A 15,773-nucleotide genomic window follows, 5' to 3' on the forward strand; every position below is an offset into this window, starting at 1 on the left:
TCTTTATAAACTTGGGAAACTCGCCGTGTAACGACGCGAGTGATGCGAAAAACTGACCGCGCCGTACCGGAGAAATATATTCATTACATCGAAAGTGAGCGCACGAAGTGAAATAGTTTCGGTCTGAGCCGTTCCGTCTCTGCCTCATTACCGCGTTAGCGAGCGACGAGCGTTAGCTCCTCGGGCGCGTTTATAAAGCAGGATATATGACGCGGTGCGATCACGTAACGTCTTCGCGGAATGTCTTCTTCCTTCGTTAGAGGAAAAATCGTTATTACGCGCGGTTTATCGGGCTCATTAGCCGCTATGATTCATCGGAACGCGTGCGCGATGCGCCGCCGTATTCGGCGTTTCTCAGTGAAAGGATGTAAACAAAGGATACGAAAGGTAGATGATATGCATGCGAACCGCTTTACCGCGATTAAAGTTGAAAATAAGTTGAAAACAATCTCTAACAGGTAGTCCTGGAGATTTTAGCCTAAATTTCCAGATATTTGCAATGCCAATATGTGTACACTGAGAAAAAATGTTTGGTATTTGTGACTAAATAATCACATAGAGAAATGATTGATATAAATTATGATCAAAGAAGTAATTTTTTTAATTAAAATTCTACTATAAGTGTTCGTAATAACAACTTTATATGCAAGTTACTACTACGATTTTCATGTTAGAATAGCAAAAAAATATGGCTCGAGCTAAAAATAAATATAATCTTGCATATAATCTTAATTAATTAGATTAACCATTTTTTTTCATATAATCTTAATTAGATTAACCATTTTTTTTCATGTAATCTTAATTAGATTAACCATTTTTTTCTCTGTGTATTTGGAATTTTAGCTTTATTATTACGTCATGTATCAATTCTTCGAGATTTACCAGAATCATTTTTATAAATTCCTGAATGACTTAACATATTGACTTTGCATATTTTGAGTATGAGAAAGAATGTTTAAGTGTTTTTTTTTTTCGAAAGTATGGAGAGAATATTCAGTAAATCTTCGCGTCTTGATGAAACAACGAAAGAGGAAAGACTGTCGTTTTCGCCGTGTTCGTTTTGAATTTGCGCGTGATCAACGCGCGGCTCGACGAGTAACAGGTGGCAAATAACCCGCGAAGGGAAGGCGGTGAAAGGTCCCGCTTCCCAAGAGACGCACGCGTCAAAGTTGGCGCGAATCGTTCAAACTTTTAAATGTTGCCCTCAGTTCGGCTGACAGTCGACGTCGTTCGTTGTACGTGGATCTCGGCGCGCTGTGAGCCGCGCTGCACCGCGAGAATTAATTCCGCCGACAACATTATGTCGAGAGATACGTGCGTAGCTGATAATCTGACGATTATTATTTATGATTTCGCCCGGCACCGAGAGGCAATGGATATGTCGCTGGTATGTCGAGAGTCGATGTGTGCGACGCCCACGCGTGCGCGCGCGCGTTCTTCGCTCGTACCTTGGTGGATATTGTGTAGTAGTCGACAGCCTTGCCAATAACGCGTGCAAACGGCAGCTTGCATTGTCGTCCGGCATCGTGTGTCGTTATGTACGCCCATAAATATGCTCCTCCTTCTACGACGATTCATTCGCTTCTTTCGGGGGATTCGCGATTCGAGGAGGATACGATTGCCGATACATCCGATTTTCCGCATGAATAAATCAGCCGCGCACTTCGTCGAGGAGATAAAGATTTCCTTGTGCGTCTCTTCGCGATTATGCAAGACTACGCGGTGCCTTGCCATCCGGACAGATCTGTTAATTTGTAGATTTCTAAATCCACGACACCGTGTATGACGCTTCTCCGGGAGAAAATGGGACTTACAAATCCATGAACTCAGCAAGTTGTACATCAATGGATCTGTATTTGTTATTTTTAGCGCGACGAGATTTCTTGCCATCGTGCCAGCGGGACGTCGCGAGTTATAAATAATGAAAGTGAAGTGCATCCCGCGGTCATGCTGACGAACATATTATCTCAGAGACGATTCGTAATGTGCGACTGTACACCTGTCCTCTTAAACGTACTATTTGCCGCAGTTAATGGAGAGTCATTTAACGAGCATTTAAAATCGGCCTCGCACCTTTTTCACGTGCGACCGGTCGAGACTGGCGAGTGTAGCGCGGCGTTAGAATGAATTATGCGCTTTCGTGTCAGGGGATCCTTTTTCTACGACGGTAAATTAATGCCTTTTTAATCCGCTTGCCGCGACGTTACACGTAAACTGACAGATGAGAGACAGCACCGGGACGATCGCAGTCAATCTATGTAAATCGCTTCTAATCCCGCGGCTGCGTCTTGGAAGTGGAAACCGGCAGGCTCAGGCGGACATATTTGGAAGTAACTTACCTACTTTTACGCGAAGCATTTTCGCGCAGTCTCGCGAACGCCGTCGCGTGTATAACGCATTTCCACTCTCTTTCCGCGTTATCTCAATAGGAAATTGAAATCTTTCCCTTCTGACGTGATCAACACCGTTCTCCCTTGATTAACGCCAACGGCCTCGACGGCAGCCGATTGTCGGCAAGGAAGCGGAGGAAAAGGAGAAAAAGAGAAATCCCGACTTATAGAAAATCACTTCGAATTTCATGATTCATCAGATTTCGTACGGATCTCTCACAACCGATCGCGATCATTAATCTTCGGGATCTGCCGTTTCGCTTGTTCGGAAGCGCGCCCGTGTGGCGCATCGACGCTCTTATCAACCTAACAAGATAGTCTCTCTCTCTCTCTCTCTCTCTCTCTCTCTCTCTCTTTTGAGCCGATTGACGAATAGATTGAGATTCACCTGTCGGCTTCCGTTACTTTTACGGCTGGCGTGACCTTAATAGGTGTCGTCAAGGGAAACACAATATCGTCAGCAATAAACGTGAATCGCTCAGACTATTTTTCCCTCGGAAATCCCAGCTCACCCGAGATCACGAGAGCTAGCAAAAAGTAGGATACTTCGTGGAACTGTAAACCTTACACTTTCCTGGTAGGTCGGAGATGCTGAAATTTGGACGATCGCGCGAGATATCGCATGGAGGAACATCGAAGACAGGTGGGCAGACGCAAAGAAGTTGATCATCAGCGCGCAAAAAGCGACGAGCGTGTTGCGCAATCGGTACACAACTCTGGTCGCTGTTACATCGAGATCGTTCGTTTCGGAATTGAGCAACGACGCAACGTTTGGATCTGCCCAAGCGAGACTAACTTTCAGCTCGCAGTTTTTACGCGTTTTTCCGGCCGGGCGAGCCCGACAATTGGCCGATAGCATTCGCGGGATATCGAGGAGGAGGAAATCGGCGTTTCGGATTTGCCAACGATTTTAATGCAATTGCGATACTGCGCGACTCGGCTCGGCGCGATTCTTCGCCGAGGATTTCCTTTTTACGGTGTATCCGCGGAATTTTAGACACGCGCGGACATATCTCAGCATCCGCGGCAACGCGCGCGGTATACTATTCGGTAGTTTTCTCTACGATTACAGTGATTTAGTTAAATAGCGACTCGCTCCAGACGTTTCCTTATGAAACCAAAGTGTAAAGCGAGCCGCTGGAATCCCGGCTCATGCTCTCACCGTAAAACGGACAATCCCCCGTCGAATTCCGCGTTACTCATAAATGAAGCTGATTTGATGAAAAAAAAGCACGATCATTATGTTAATCCTCTCGATCCTCCGCGGTTTTAGCTCCTGCAAACAAGTTGCTGGCGTGTCTCTCGGATAAATTTGTAGGTACAATTGTGTGCGATCAATCACGGGATATACACGCTCGATCGTGTTTGTATTCGGATAAATTTCAATCGCGCGCGGTGTCGATGATGGGAACGCGAATATGTTGTTCGGATGCAATTAGGCATCTCTCTCTTCCTCCCTTTCTCTTTCTCTCTCACTCTCTCGGTTTCTTCGCTCGTAGCAACACGAGGTCTCCAGCGTTTTATGAATATCTACGATAAAAGGTGACTGCGAAAGTATTAGGTAGAACCTGCGGCAAGAGATAACAGCCAGATGCAACATCAAGATTCGTTGCGAATGTGCGCGAGCCTTTCTCACGAAACCTGCGGCGTCTCTCTAGCCGTCGCATCTGGCCGTAATAATTCGTCAGGAAACTGCGATTTAGGAAGGAGGAGCAGCTGAAGGAGAAAGAGAAGGAGAAGGAAGAAGGACGACCGGGAAGGAAGACGATGAAAGGTTCTGGCGTAACAGAGATATCAAACAATTGGTTCCGCCATTAGACACGATCATCATCAGGCGCAACCATTTTCTCGGTTCTGTTAGCCTCGCTGAAAATCGTTTCTACCCGCTGGCGGATATCCGAGTTTGCGAAACTGGCCGTTAGTATGGCCGCGATGGAAAGCGAACGTGGCGGGTACGAAGTCGCTCGCTATTTCGCCCACGACAACTCTCGGTCGTCTGGCATTCGTCGATTGGCGGTTATTAACAGTTTGAGCAATGTCGGGCTTCCGTTACCTCCGGCACGCGAATACTCCCGGAGATCCACGCGATTCCTCCAGATGTCTGCACTGAGAAAAAATACTTGGAGATTTATTCGTGGGATATGAAATTTATTTTAGTAAGATATAAAGTTTACTTCTGTGAATGAACTTTATATCCTACAAATAAATGTTGAAGTATTCTCTTCTCAGTGTAAAATCTAGTACTTGAAAATTTATTCGTTTTAGAAGAAGCCTTCAAAGTTGCTCTTAGACGTCATCACAAGATTGATAACTTTCCCGCGCTAACGTAGACATCGTTAGGTGATGATAATAATTATCGAGAACACGTGTAATTCGCGCGATAAAGTATTGCACCGTTATATTACGGTAACGTGATATTAACTCGCGCGCGCCTCGAATTTCGTTTGAAGCGTTTCTTAAACGGCCGATTCAGCGAATCGCGCGACTCAGAAAATTACGTTTCATCTTTAACGAGCAATTGTGATTTAAAAGGAGTGAAATCGCGTACGAATGAGAAAACGAGGAGCGCCAGATAGAAAATAAACGGGGAACGCCCGTTGAGTGATGGCACATCGAGAGCGATCGACTGAGCGTAATTTAATTGGACATTCTAGAAAGTGCCTTCCTAATTAATCGATTAGCTCGTCGTTAGTTCCCAGCACCGAACAAGCGTGAATCGTGTTGCGCAATGAAACATTCGCGTGCTTTAATATCGCCGGACAATTATCAAACTGGAGAAGGTCTCCTACAATTAACATCCTATAAATGTTTAATGGCTCATCTGTCCAATCGTCAGCATATCGGTTAAAAGCGACGTCGGCTTGGAATCACGCAAGCGTCATTTGGGTGTCATGTTAGTTAACGGCAATTAATAGCGACAAACTAACGAACAAAAATAGATAGAGTGAGGGATAATTAAGCATCCATATATAATCTCATCGCTGTAATAACGCGTTGTCGGTGTCTATGCCGGTGAATAAATCGCGAAACTCGCTCAACATATTAAAAATTCATCGGTATCGATAATCAATCCCGCGAGACGTTTTGCGCATTATTTCTACGCGAAAGTAGAAAGCCGATCGCTCCTCAGCTCCGGAGATCGAGTTTTCTTGCGGGTTCGCGAAATCGCATTACGACGCCACGCTATTTAATATCGACCGTGCAGGGCGTTCGCGCGAATTGCACGGAGAAAAGCCGAGCACAGCCCGATAGGATTACAGCGGGCTCTTCCATATCGCGCATAAATATATACAGCGATCGGCCACGAAATCAGGAATAGATTTTCATGAATTTTCCTCCAGAGAGGGACACCCGGTTGTTGCCCAGCGCTTGGCCTGATTCCCTTCCTTGAGCCTGCCTTGCCCCCTCGTTCCATCTTTGATCCGCTCTGCTTCCTCTTCCACGATTGTCGTCCCGTTTCCTCCTCGTTTCTCCTTCGTCGACGTAAGGTGTCTTCTTCTTCTCATCCTTTGTCGTCGTCGTGGTCGTCCTCTCCTCACCACGCTCGATCGTCTGCCGCGATTTGATCGGCAAGCTCGCCGGCCGCACCGCCCGACTTCTACGCAGCATCTCCGACCGTTTCCTCATGAAATATTCACGCAGTACGACGAAATCATCGTTTGTTAGTCAACGCTATCTCTCTGTCTTTCGCTCTGTTCTCCTCTCTGCTCTCCTCTCCTGTGCTCTTTTCCGAGAGAACGCTGTCGGACAGCAACATTGTCATCCTCGTGGCCCATTTCTTTCTGCGCTCCGGCGACCTCTTGTTTTCACGCTTGTTTTCTCGCGTGATCGTCTTTCGCCGTGAGTAGAAAGTGCGTAAGATTTCGGACATAGTGCGTTGCAGCTGAGCTCGGACAATGTCACCAAAGTGGATCGCATATGCGAATCGTTTTATAAGATTGATAGCCACACAATTATCTCTCGCAGTTAATTGAGCTATTAATGTGTCAGTAAAACATAGAAAAAAATCAGGATTTTTTATTTAAAATTTTTCCGGGTTTTCAAAGTTTCAAGTGTATACATTCTATGTCCCATGACGATTATCTGCATCGTGTTGATAGGTCTTGGATGGGTCAAATATTCAGTCAATGCAAATTATTGTCGAATACATTTGATTTGCATTTACATTTTATATACGCGTCTATGGCCCTCGGTGGAAAGGTTAAACAGAGTGAAAGAAATCGGTCGAAATTTCATGTCCCCGTGAGAACATTTTCCCTATTTCGACGTTCTCTATTTTCTGTCTATTTTAAGTTCCCTCCGCGATTATGGCTCCTTTCGCAGAATTTGTCGAGAGAAGCCTGTCTGAGACGGCTTCCGTAAAATCTTAAGACCTGACATGCTATCTCTGGAGCTCCGTCTAATCGGAGCGTAAATTACAGGTGCTCTCGGGCAACCTTGGAACGAATTGATACTCGAAAATCGGCACAAAGTCGCCGCCACGTAATGATCCACAAAACATAAACTGGTGAAAGGATGCGTGGGATAATCCGATTCTCCGGTGGGGTGCCGCGCTTCGGAGGTATTCATAGAGATTTTCTGCGCTTTTAATGAGCAAGTAGATCGTTAATAGACCGCGTCGATCGTGAGAACATTTTCGTTTTCCGTCTGACAAATTGACGATCTCGTAACATCCACCATATCTCTTTCTCTCTCCCTCTACCTCTATATCCGCCGATAAATAAGCGGATCAAACGAGCGTAATTCTGCGTGTTTTTCATTCTACTCATTCGCGAATCGACAGTTACGAATTTCCACGGAACAGTCGTGCGTTCGCGCTTAACGCGCTTCTCTGGGTTCTTTGTTTGCGCGTCAAGAAATGACCGAAGGAATCGTTAGCGGGTTTGCAACTGAAACGGTGCAGTGCGCACAATGATATCCTTCTCAATTTGTCGGATGACCGATCGCCTTAAGACGCTGACTTCGATTTCAATTCATGATTATATTCGCATGTAACAATGCGAAGGCAGAAGGCGGCCTGTCTTGCGATGACGAGCGAGAAGTAACAAGTGTGCGCAACCTTCGACGATGATGGAGGGCTGATTAAGCAAATCAGAAACACGCGTGCCTACGATGCGCACGCGAGCGAGCCTCGCCATGCTTTGCATGATCGGAGAGAGGAGATTTTGCGCCTTAGCGCGCTAATTTGTCTCGATTCTAATTTCTTTTTCCTCTCCCGCAGAAATTGGCTCAATTAAGTTTTTATTTCTTATTTGGGGTCGATGATCCACATTTCGTTTGTAGTATCCGCGCATTTGAGTCACGCATGTAAGTACGCGTGAGAAAAAAATTGATGTGGTTGATTCAATTATTTTTGGCCCCAGTCATATTTTTTAATTGTTCTAAGATGAAAACGGCAGTAGTAACGTGCACATAAAATTATTATTATCAATAACAGATTGTAGTAGAATTTTTTTAATAAAAAAAAATATTTTCTTAGCAGTAATGTATGGTAATAACTTTTCTACATGATTCTAGTTACAAATACCAAACATTTGTTCTCAGTTTATGGTTGAATTGAATATTGCATTTAACGGCTCGTTGAAAAAATGTTTGATTAAACAAAACTGACAACGCATCCCGGAGAAGCCGCGATGAATTGCGAGATGAAATAAGAGGGTCAGCGTATGCAGGATAAGTGCAGCCGCGCATACACGCGCATTGAATAATAAAACACGTAGGTACTGCTCGGGCCCTTTTTTTGCATCTCCGTTCGCCACCTTACGTGCGGCACGATGTTATCGTCGTCCTTACATCACGAATGTAGGCTGTGGCCTCAAATTTAAGCTACCCATCGAGAGTAGCCGCTACAATTATCTCTCCGCGCCTGCAAGGTCGTCGCATTGTGCATTCGAAGATGCAGTCGGCGCGGTTTCGTCACGCACAAGGCTGCCATTGTCGCCGTTCACCGTTCATTAAATGACGAACACTATGTTTCTCCATAATATCGATGCAATGTGTCTGTGGCACAGAAAAAAACCAGAAAAAAGAACGGATGGTGAGTGCCATCGCGCGTCATTACTCACGACGTGAAGTCGCGCGAATTTGGCGGCACCTGAATGTGAGTCAGGCAAGTCGCCGCGACTCGGTTTACGATCATCTTCGTGTTCCTCCTTTTTCCTTATGGACGAGAATAGTTAATTAATATGCCGTTTACTTAAGCGATGCGCCCTGTCCTTATACAGCGGCTTCGTCCCAACGCGGGCCATAAATCAAGGCGCGGGTTAAAAAAGGTTACATGTTTGCAGTAATGTTCGGTGATTGCAGCCCGGTCATAAAAATGTCAGCTTCGTGCGCTCTGAGACGCGGCTTGAATGATCTTTCGGCGGGCTGCAAATGTGTGCCGCTGCCGCGAATTCCACGTGTTTATCACGTATTTTTCACCGCGCCCCGGTCTGTAAATTTTCATTTCGAACGTACAATAACTCGCATGTTCTCGAGGATAATTTCAAATCGCGGCAGATCTTGGCTTTTGATTATTAGTATTTTGAGAACCGACAATAGCCACTTAAATTCAAAGCGTAAATGTCTCGCTGTTACGCGTTTTGTTCGTCTTTCGGACAAATTATGCATGGTTTGATTCATAAACCAGTTCACGTATCTTTCTCTGCGGATGGGACATATCGCGAGTCATCGAGTTCTTGGAGTTTTCCTGTTGTTAACTGATGAGAAGCGCTATTTTTAATGCGACAATGGAGACGACTCATCGTGATTGTTCGTCGCGGAGACGAGCCGACATCCGGTGTGAACTACAAATTTTCGCGACTTGATCGCGACATTTTCGGCACACGCGTCTGTCGTTCGCGATTTTGTGAGGCGGAGTCTCTAGTCGGCAATGAGACTAACAATGGCATTGCGGTACTGCTCGAATTTAATTTAAAGGCAGCCGGGGCCCATTGTACGCGCTAGAACGTATAAATAGACGCGACATGTGAGCCCACGTACCGGATTTATGCCACCGAACATCCCGTTCTCATTGTCGCAGACGAATTTATATTCACGGCCCTATTTATCTCCGCGTAAAAAGGCGGTTGAAATTATTTCAATTTTGCCCTGCTAAACGACCCATTGCGTAAGACCTGCGCCCCGATGGAATGCAATTTGCATCGCAGAATGAATCCGCTCGCGTCACGGTGAACAAAAAAGAAATAATCTGTTTATTCGCGCGTATGGAGATCGTTACTGCTATTAGTAAAACATTAGATTCAACTATCGCAATCTTCTGTGACTCTGCGTCCTTAGATTTGTTCAAAAAAGTTCGAGAAAGAACTCGTCTTGAAGAACGTCCGTGGACAAAATCGGCAAAAATCAAACTTGAAAGTCCGAAATCTTGTACTTCTTGAAAGAGAATTTAATGATGTATATTTTCGAATATATAAGTGAGAAGAATATGTTTTCATTATGTATGTTATGACCAAAGTATATAGAATAATCGGGTGGCGAATAAAAGAAAAATCAAACTTCGAGAGAATCGCTTTTCTAGACGTTCGTAAAGGTAGGTTTATATTACGGACAAGTTATAGAACATCGTCACGCGGCGATAATGTGCGAGCAAAAGAAATTAAATACAGAAATTCTTATCGCAAGTTATATAGAGAACACCGATTAGGATCGTCGCGTCAGAAGCACTTAACAGCTGATACGGTCGGTGACGGTGATGTCGTTCGGGGCCCGTTTTATTGCCGTTTGCGCCAGTCCAGAACCGAGGTGAGGACATTGTTTGAACGTCTGGGAATCTCTCATGATTGTCGTGCTCCCCATTCTCGTAATAGCGGGCGTATTCAAATACCGGCTTGTACACGTTTGCCGGCGGATTGTTGAGCAACGGAAAAAAAACAACACAGGAGGTAGAATCCCCGATGTCGTTCCCGTAACATTGCTCGACACTGTCACGTACCATTCGCTTGCTTTTGCAAGAGGGGAACCGGCGGGAGAAACGTAAACGGAATTGTCCTCAGTTATTCATCGGAATATCGGAGATTCGCCGTGGTCGCACTTTTTTCGCGGGTTTTATGAGTCGATACACAAAATTACGTAAAGCAGATTAAACCGCGGAATTTCTCAACGGCGTGCTCCGTTCCAAGAGACGGATAGTTACGTTCCCTCGTGGGGCTCGAGTTCAATCTGTCGACTTCGCGCACGCAGCCGTTAATCAATTTTGCAACGAGAGCCAGGCGATACGAACGGAACTCGTTACTCGCTTTGCCTCTTCAAATTTTCTGCTTGCGCGGCCGCGCGAGTTATCGTTTGCTCCTAAGGCGAGAGGGCCCGCATTGTTTACAATTACTTTCGCGCGATGAGCAATATTCGCGCCCGACGTAATTTGCGATTTATCGCAGTCATGGGTGCGTCGGCGCACGTACGCGGAGCCGATCCTAACAAATTGCCGATAGCGAGGCAGAGATAGATCGGGCAACAGTAAGAGCAACAGTCCGAGAGAAGAAAATAATGGGCCACGAGACAAGAGCGGCCTGCTCGCGGCCGCGTTGGTTTCACATAACTGTTAACGGTGTTGTCGGTCGGTCGGTCGGTCGGTTGCTTGCTCGCTTGCTTCGTCTATATCGAGATCGACGTGGCTCGGTCAGCAACAAAAATCGCGGGATCCTGCGCGCGCGCCCGACTTACCTGTTATCAATTAACTGTTAATGTCGCCGCGCTCTCGGTACCTACGATAGCACGTCCATCGTGCGTGCTATCGAATAAATCGCGCGCGCGCGATGAATAATAAGTACAACGATGAATAATAAGTACATCGATGGCAATTCGCAGCAACAATCGGCGATTTCCCGTGAACAACCCGACGAGATGAAATTCGCGCGATCTGAGTTTCAGTTTCGGCCGGAATACACGTCTCGTTTTGTATTATCCGCCTTCCACGTAGCTGTTAACTCTTGCCATTTCGCGAATACCTCGGCTGCGTTCGCGCGTTTCCTTTATCGTGGTAAATCTTGGTGCGATTCAGCGCCTGTCACTTTCGCATTTGCATTATGCGAAACGACTCGCATTGCGTTAACTATTTCGGCACAGACGCATTTATCGGGGTCTCTCGCTTGTCTCTCGTGTGTACCGGCCAATCTCACGTGTTCTCTATCCCTCGAATGGGCGCAGTCGCGCGCGCCTGGAGGCGCGTAAATTTATGAACGAGGAAACGGCAGGAACGGCGGAGGAACATAGCTTTTGCAACGTCTGCTTTCCTGAGCGGCAGAACGAACTGTTCGGTGATATAAGGACGAGCGTGGGCGGCTCACTTTTGCGCGAGATCGCAAGCGCAGCTTCGGAACTGGTTTCGCACGAATTAGATGTCCGATGCGTTTTCGCGCGATACCTATAGAGACGCGAATTTATACCGAGACGCGCCGCTCTGAGCGGCCGTTTAATTGTGTTACGTAAGTTTTTTCCGGCATCGCGTCGTGGTCTCGCGATCACAACAAGACACAAAGTCGCCGATGAGGAGCGCGTGTTCAAATCCATTCAGGATTCTTGTGTAAATGCCGAAGAATTCTTTCCTGCGAGATCAAAGGAAGAAACCGTCATGGGCGAATGCTCGTCTCATTAACTGGTTCTAGTTACGTTCCCGTTATTATCATATTTCCTTTTCGCGAAGTGCGCGTACACTTGTCGGACGCAACGTGCCATCAACGTGCCGACAACTTCCGTAATCTGTGTGCACTCGATTGTTTTTATTCAAATGAAAAGCGCTCTATTCGCGGCTATTACTATTCTCATTCGACGTTCCTGTGCGCAGAGATTATAGTGCTCGCGACACCTCCTCTGCATTTCATAGGAGTTCCGTAATAACCGGGAGCGCGAGACGCCGGCGCCAAGAGTGCGAGTCGAGATTTCGTGGACGAGACGCCGCGACGACGAAGAAACTCGGAGGCTTGATTTTTTGCAATAGCCTAGCTAAAATACGACGAATGATAAATTTCGCATTTCCTGCGAAATAACCGTGAATTATCGTGCAAATTTTTATCATACGATTAGATCGTATGATAAAAAACGAAAGACTTGAAGACCTGAAGATGGAGAAGCAAAGAAAGCGCGAGACATCTTTAGAAAAATTTCCAAATCATATCTCCGCGCTTCTTCAGTTTTCTTATCCTCCCGCTCTCATTTAGATTAGCGTTGATTGCGGCCGTGACGTTACAGCTCAATTTCTCGCGATCAAAACACGCTATCGCACAAAGAATCCTTAACGTCAGAAGCCAGCTCTCGTTATTTTTCGTCGGAATCGCCGGCGAGTCCCGATCACCCTCATAAATATTCAGGAGCGCCGCTTGGGATGCCGCGATGTAATAATACATGACGTCCCGGCGCCGCGACGACAAACGGGAAGAGAGAACCGTGAATCGTCTTACCTTATACGTCATTCCACGACCTTGACGCCGAGGGGATCGGTCGTTCCGTCACTTGCGCTGGTTCGTGACACTTTTCCACCTTCGTTGTGCTCACAAGAGGATCCAAGGAGAAAGATAGATGTAGGGGATAGAAGAGAAAGAGAGAGGGAGGGAGCGAGGGAGAGAGAAAAACAGAGAGAGAGAGAGAGAGAGAGAAAATAGGTAGCAGAAAGCGCTGTGAATAAAGAAGAGCACTCGTTTTCAAACAACACACTATCCTCACACTCGAGATCACTCTCCTTCTTCTTCCTTTTCGGGCCTTCGTATTTGCGCCTAGATATCGGCCCTAGATATCTACAAGGTTGCGAGATCTCGAAACGTCCGCACAAACATCCCGCTGATCTGTGTCGAATCTCCCCTTAGTAGTTTAGCGATTCACCAGGAAGCTTCTCGTTCCTTCGATACCTCGTGGTGCCGACCACGTGCTTGGATAACGGTTCCGATCGCTCCCGCTCTCCCGGTTCGTGATGCACACAACGCGTGTCCCTTCTCGAGTAAAACGAATCGAGTGCCACACACCACAGCGCGGACAGCTTCTTGTCTGCGAGGATCACCCTCTTCCTACTCTTCCTGACTAGAGTTCGCTCGCGTCTCGGTTGGCGTTGAACGACGACCGTTTCAATCTCTGCGACGATCCTGTCGGGTGCGGGCGACCGGTCTCCCGAGAGATCGCGCAATAAATCAATCCCGTTGCAGGCTCGATCAATCGGGTCACGCGTGTTGAGCGCGTGTCGTGTCGTGGTCGACAGGACAGCCGAGTCCTGACTGTCGGTTTCTCTCTCGGGAGCGACGGAAGGAGCCAACCACGTTGCTCACCACCGTCCGGCGATCGTTTGGTGCCCGTGCTCCGTTGTCCAGGTCCTCTCTCGAGGCGTGTGATATCCCCCCTCCTCCTCCTGCTCCTTCCTGCCGCGGACGAAGCGGAATATCAGCGAGAACCGAGAGCGCTCGCGGAGGAGATTCGTGAGACGCGACGAGAGCGGAGTGTGGTCTGTACGGTGGTGAGTAAGCCGTGTGACGGTGTGTAAAGCGGCCGATGCCGCGTATGAATGCCGTACACGGACACACTGACACGCACCATACACCCACACACGTGCACACTCCGGTGGTGAGACGCGCGTATACAAGTCAACAGACACGCAGGCATATACCGTCGTGGGTACTGTCGATTGGGCGGGGAGACTGAATTCGTAGGCTGGCGGGTAGGTTTAGTAAGTAGGTAGGTAGGTAGGTTGGTAGGTAGGTAGGTAGATAGGTAGGTAGGTAGGTGAGCCAAAGGGGGAACAACACTGAGGAGACGTCCGCACACGGACGAGCACACCGCGGGGTACGTCGCAGGTGTGAGTGTGTTGGGCCGCACGGTGTGGCCAAAGGACGTGTGTGGGTGCTTGCGCGACTGCGACTATGCCTCTGTATGCGTGTGTATGTATGTATGTTTCTGCGAGTCTGTGAGAGTGCACGCGCAGAGGATAGCGAAGGAGCTCCCCTGCGTGTTAACCGTGAGAGACGTCGGGAAGGTAAGTGCTCTCCTCTCTTTTCAGCTTCGGAGTAGCACCACGCCGGCACGCGACCTGCCTTCCCCCCCTCTCGCTGCCACCCCTCCCTCTCTCTCCCTCTACCGCCTGTATCCACTTCTTCGTGTTCCTTTTCCTACTCCGTCAGCGAAGGACGTCTCCCTCTAGCTAACGTTTCCTCCGCTAGGTTCCTTCGGAGCACTCTTCTGACTGTCCTTCCCACTCCCCGTGAGTCGGGTCGGGATCATGGAGAGGTGGATAGTGTTGGTGCACCACTCCCACCCGATGGTCACCGACACACCGGAATCCTCCCAGCCAGTCGACGTGCTCTCGCGGAAGCGAGAGGAAAAGAGCGAGAGAAAGAGAGGCAGGGTGGGATAGAATGAGGAGTATCGAACAGTCACTATCTCTTCTCTATCGTTACTCGCGGTGTAACCTCCCAGCCAACTAATTCACCTTTGCAACTGTATCGACACCCTACCGCTCCTTCGTCCGCGAGTACATTCGTTCCTTCCTCTCGGTTCTCTTTTCTTGTGTTCCTTTTTCTTCTTCATCTCATCTTCTTCTCCTTCGTTCTTATTCCCGTGTGTTCGCCGATAGGGATCTGAACGACTTGAAAGAAGGTCAAACACACTTAGAAGGAAACACACAACCAAGCGTAATAATTCATGTTTGCGGATAATTGTATTTTCAGAAATTGTTTCGTCGCATGACCTGCAATTTTATTTGGTATTAGCTGTAATTCCGTATCCAGCCGAATAATATGAATTTTATGTTATGTAGAAGACTATATGTGTATCAACGTGAACTTTATTTCAGTTGTGTCGAAAGATCGAATTCAGGATACACACACACACACAATCTACAATCACAAGATTCCGTTAAGCTAAAATCGGCTCCGAACTCATCGAAGCATCTATGGATGAAAAGACACCCGATATGCTTGAGACCCTCGTTGTATCGTTAGCTTTCAGGTTGTATACTTTCGATTTGGTTACGCGCGGCTTACTTAGTCATCCCGCTGTCACATTATCTATCGACTTCCTGCTTAGTCCGCTTCGTTTCGATTTCGGTGTTGTCGCAATTGTATCAAGAGTGTGTCAGTATTTCCACGTCTCTCCTCCCTGGTGTCGGACCTCGCCATCAAAGATCGAAACCGTGCTTCACCGACGATCATCGTACCGTGGCACTCTTGTTTCGCTCCTCACCTACCAGCTACATCCACCTCCGCAACTGTATTGTCGTCCCACCACAAGATACTCTGCTCAGACTTCTCGACTCTCGATGTAGATGACGATGACGATCCAGTTGTCCTAGGACTGGACTAGCTCGTTGTCACCGTTTTTACCGAGCTCCTTCGACTCTCTCTCTCTCTCTCTCTCTCTCTCTCTCTCTCTCTCTATATATATATATATATATATATATATATATAT

The 15,773-nt window shown here is 47.3% G+C and overlaps 2 protein-coding genes across 3 annotated transcripts in view; one reads left to right on the forward strand and one right to left on the reverse strand.

Moving 5' to 3' along the window:
- LOC116845958 (histone-lysine N-methyltransferase PRDM16-like) overlaps positions 1-14,191 on the reverse strand; it is a 32,773-nt gene extending 18,582 nt beyond the window's left edge. The window contains exon 1 of the mRNA XM_032819219.1: positions 12,788-14,191. The gene's annotated coding sequence lies outside the window, so the exon portion shown is untranslated. The remainder of the gene's footprint in view (positions 1-12,787) is intronic.
- Positions 1-15,773, forward strand: part of LOC116845959 — a 54,347-nt gene that overhangs the window by 22,196 nt on the left and 16,378 nt on the right. The gene's annotated exons all lie outside the window — the stretch shown is intronic.

The sequence above is a fragment of the Odontomachus brunneus genome, unplaced genomic scaffold, assembly GCF_010583005.1.
Source record: "Odontomachus brunneus isolate Ranch 3 - 2012 unplaced genomic scaffold, Obru_v1 Obru_scaffold_059, whole genome shotgun sequence".
Lineage (NCBI taxonomy): Eukaryota > Metazoa > Arthropoda > Insecta > Hymenoptera > Formicidae > Odontomachus > Odontomachus brunneus.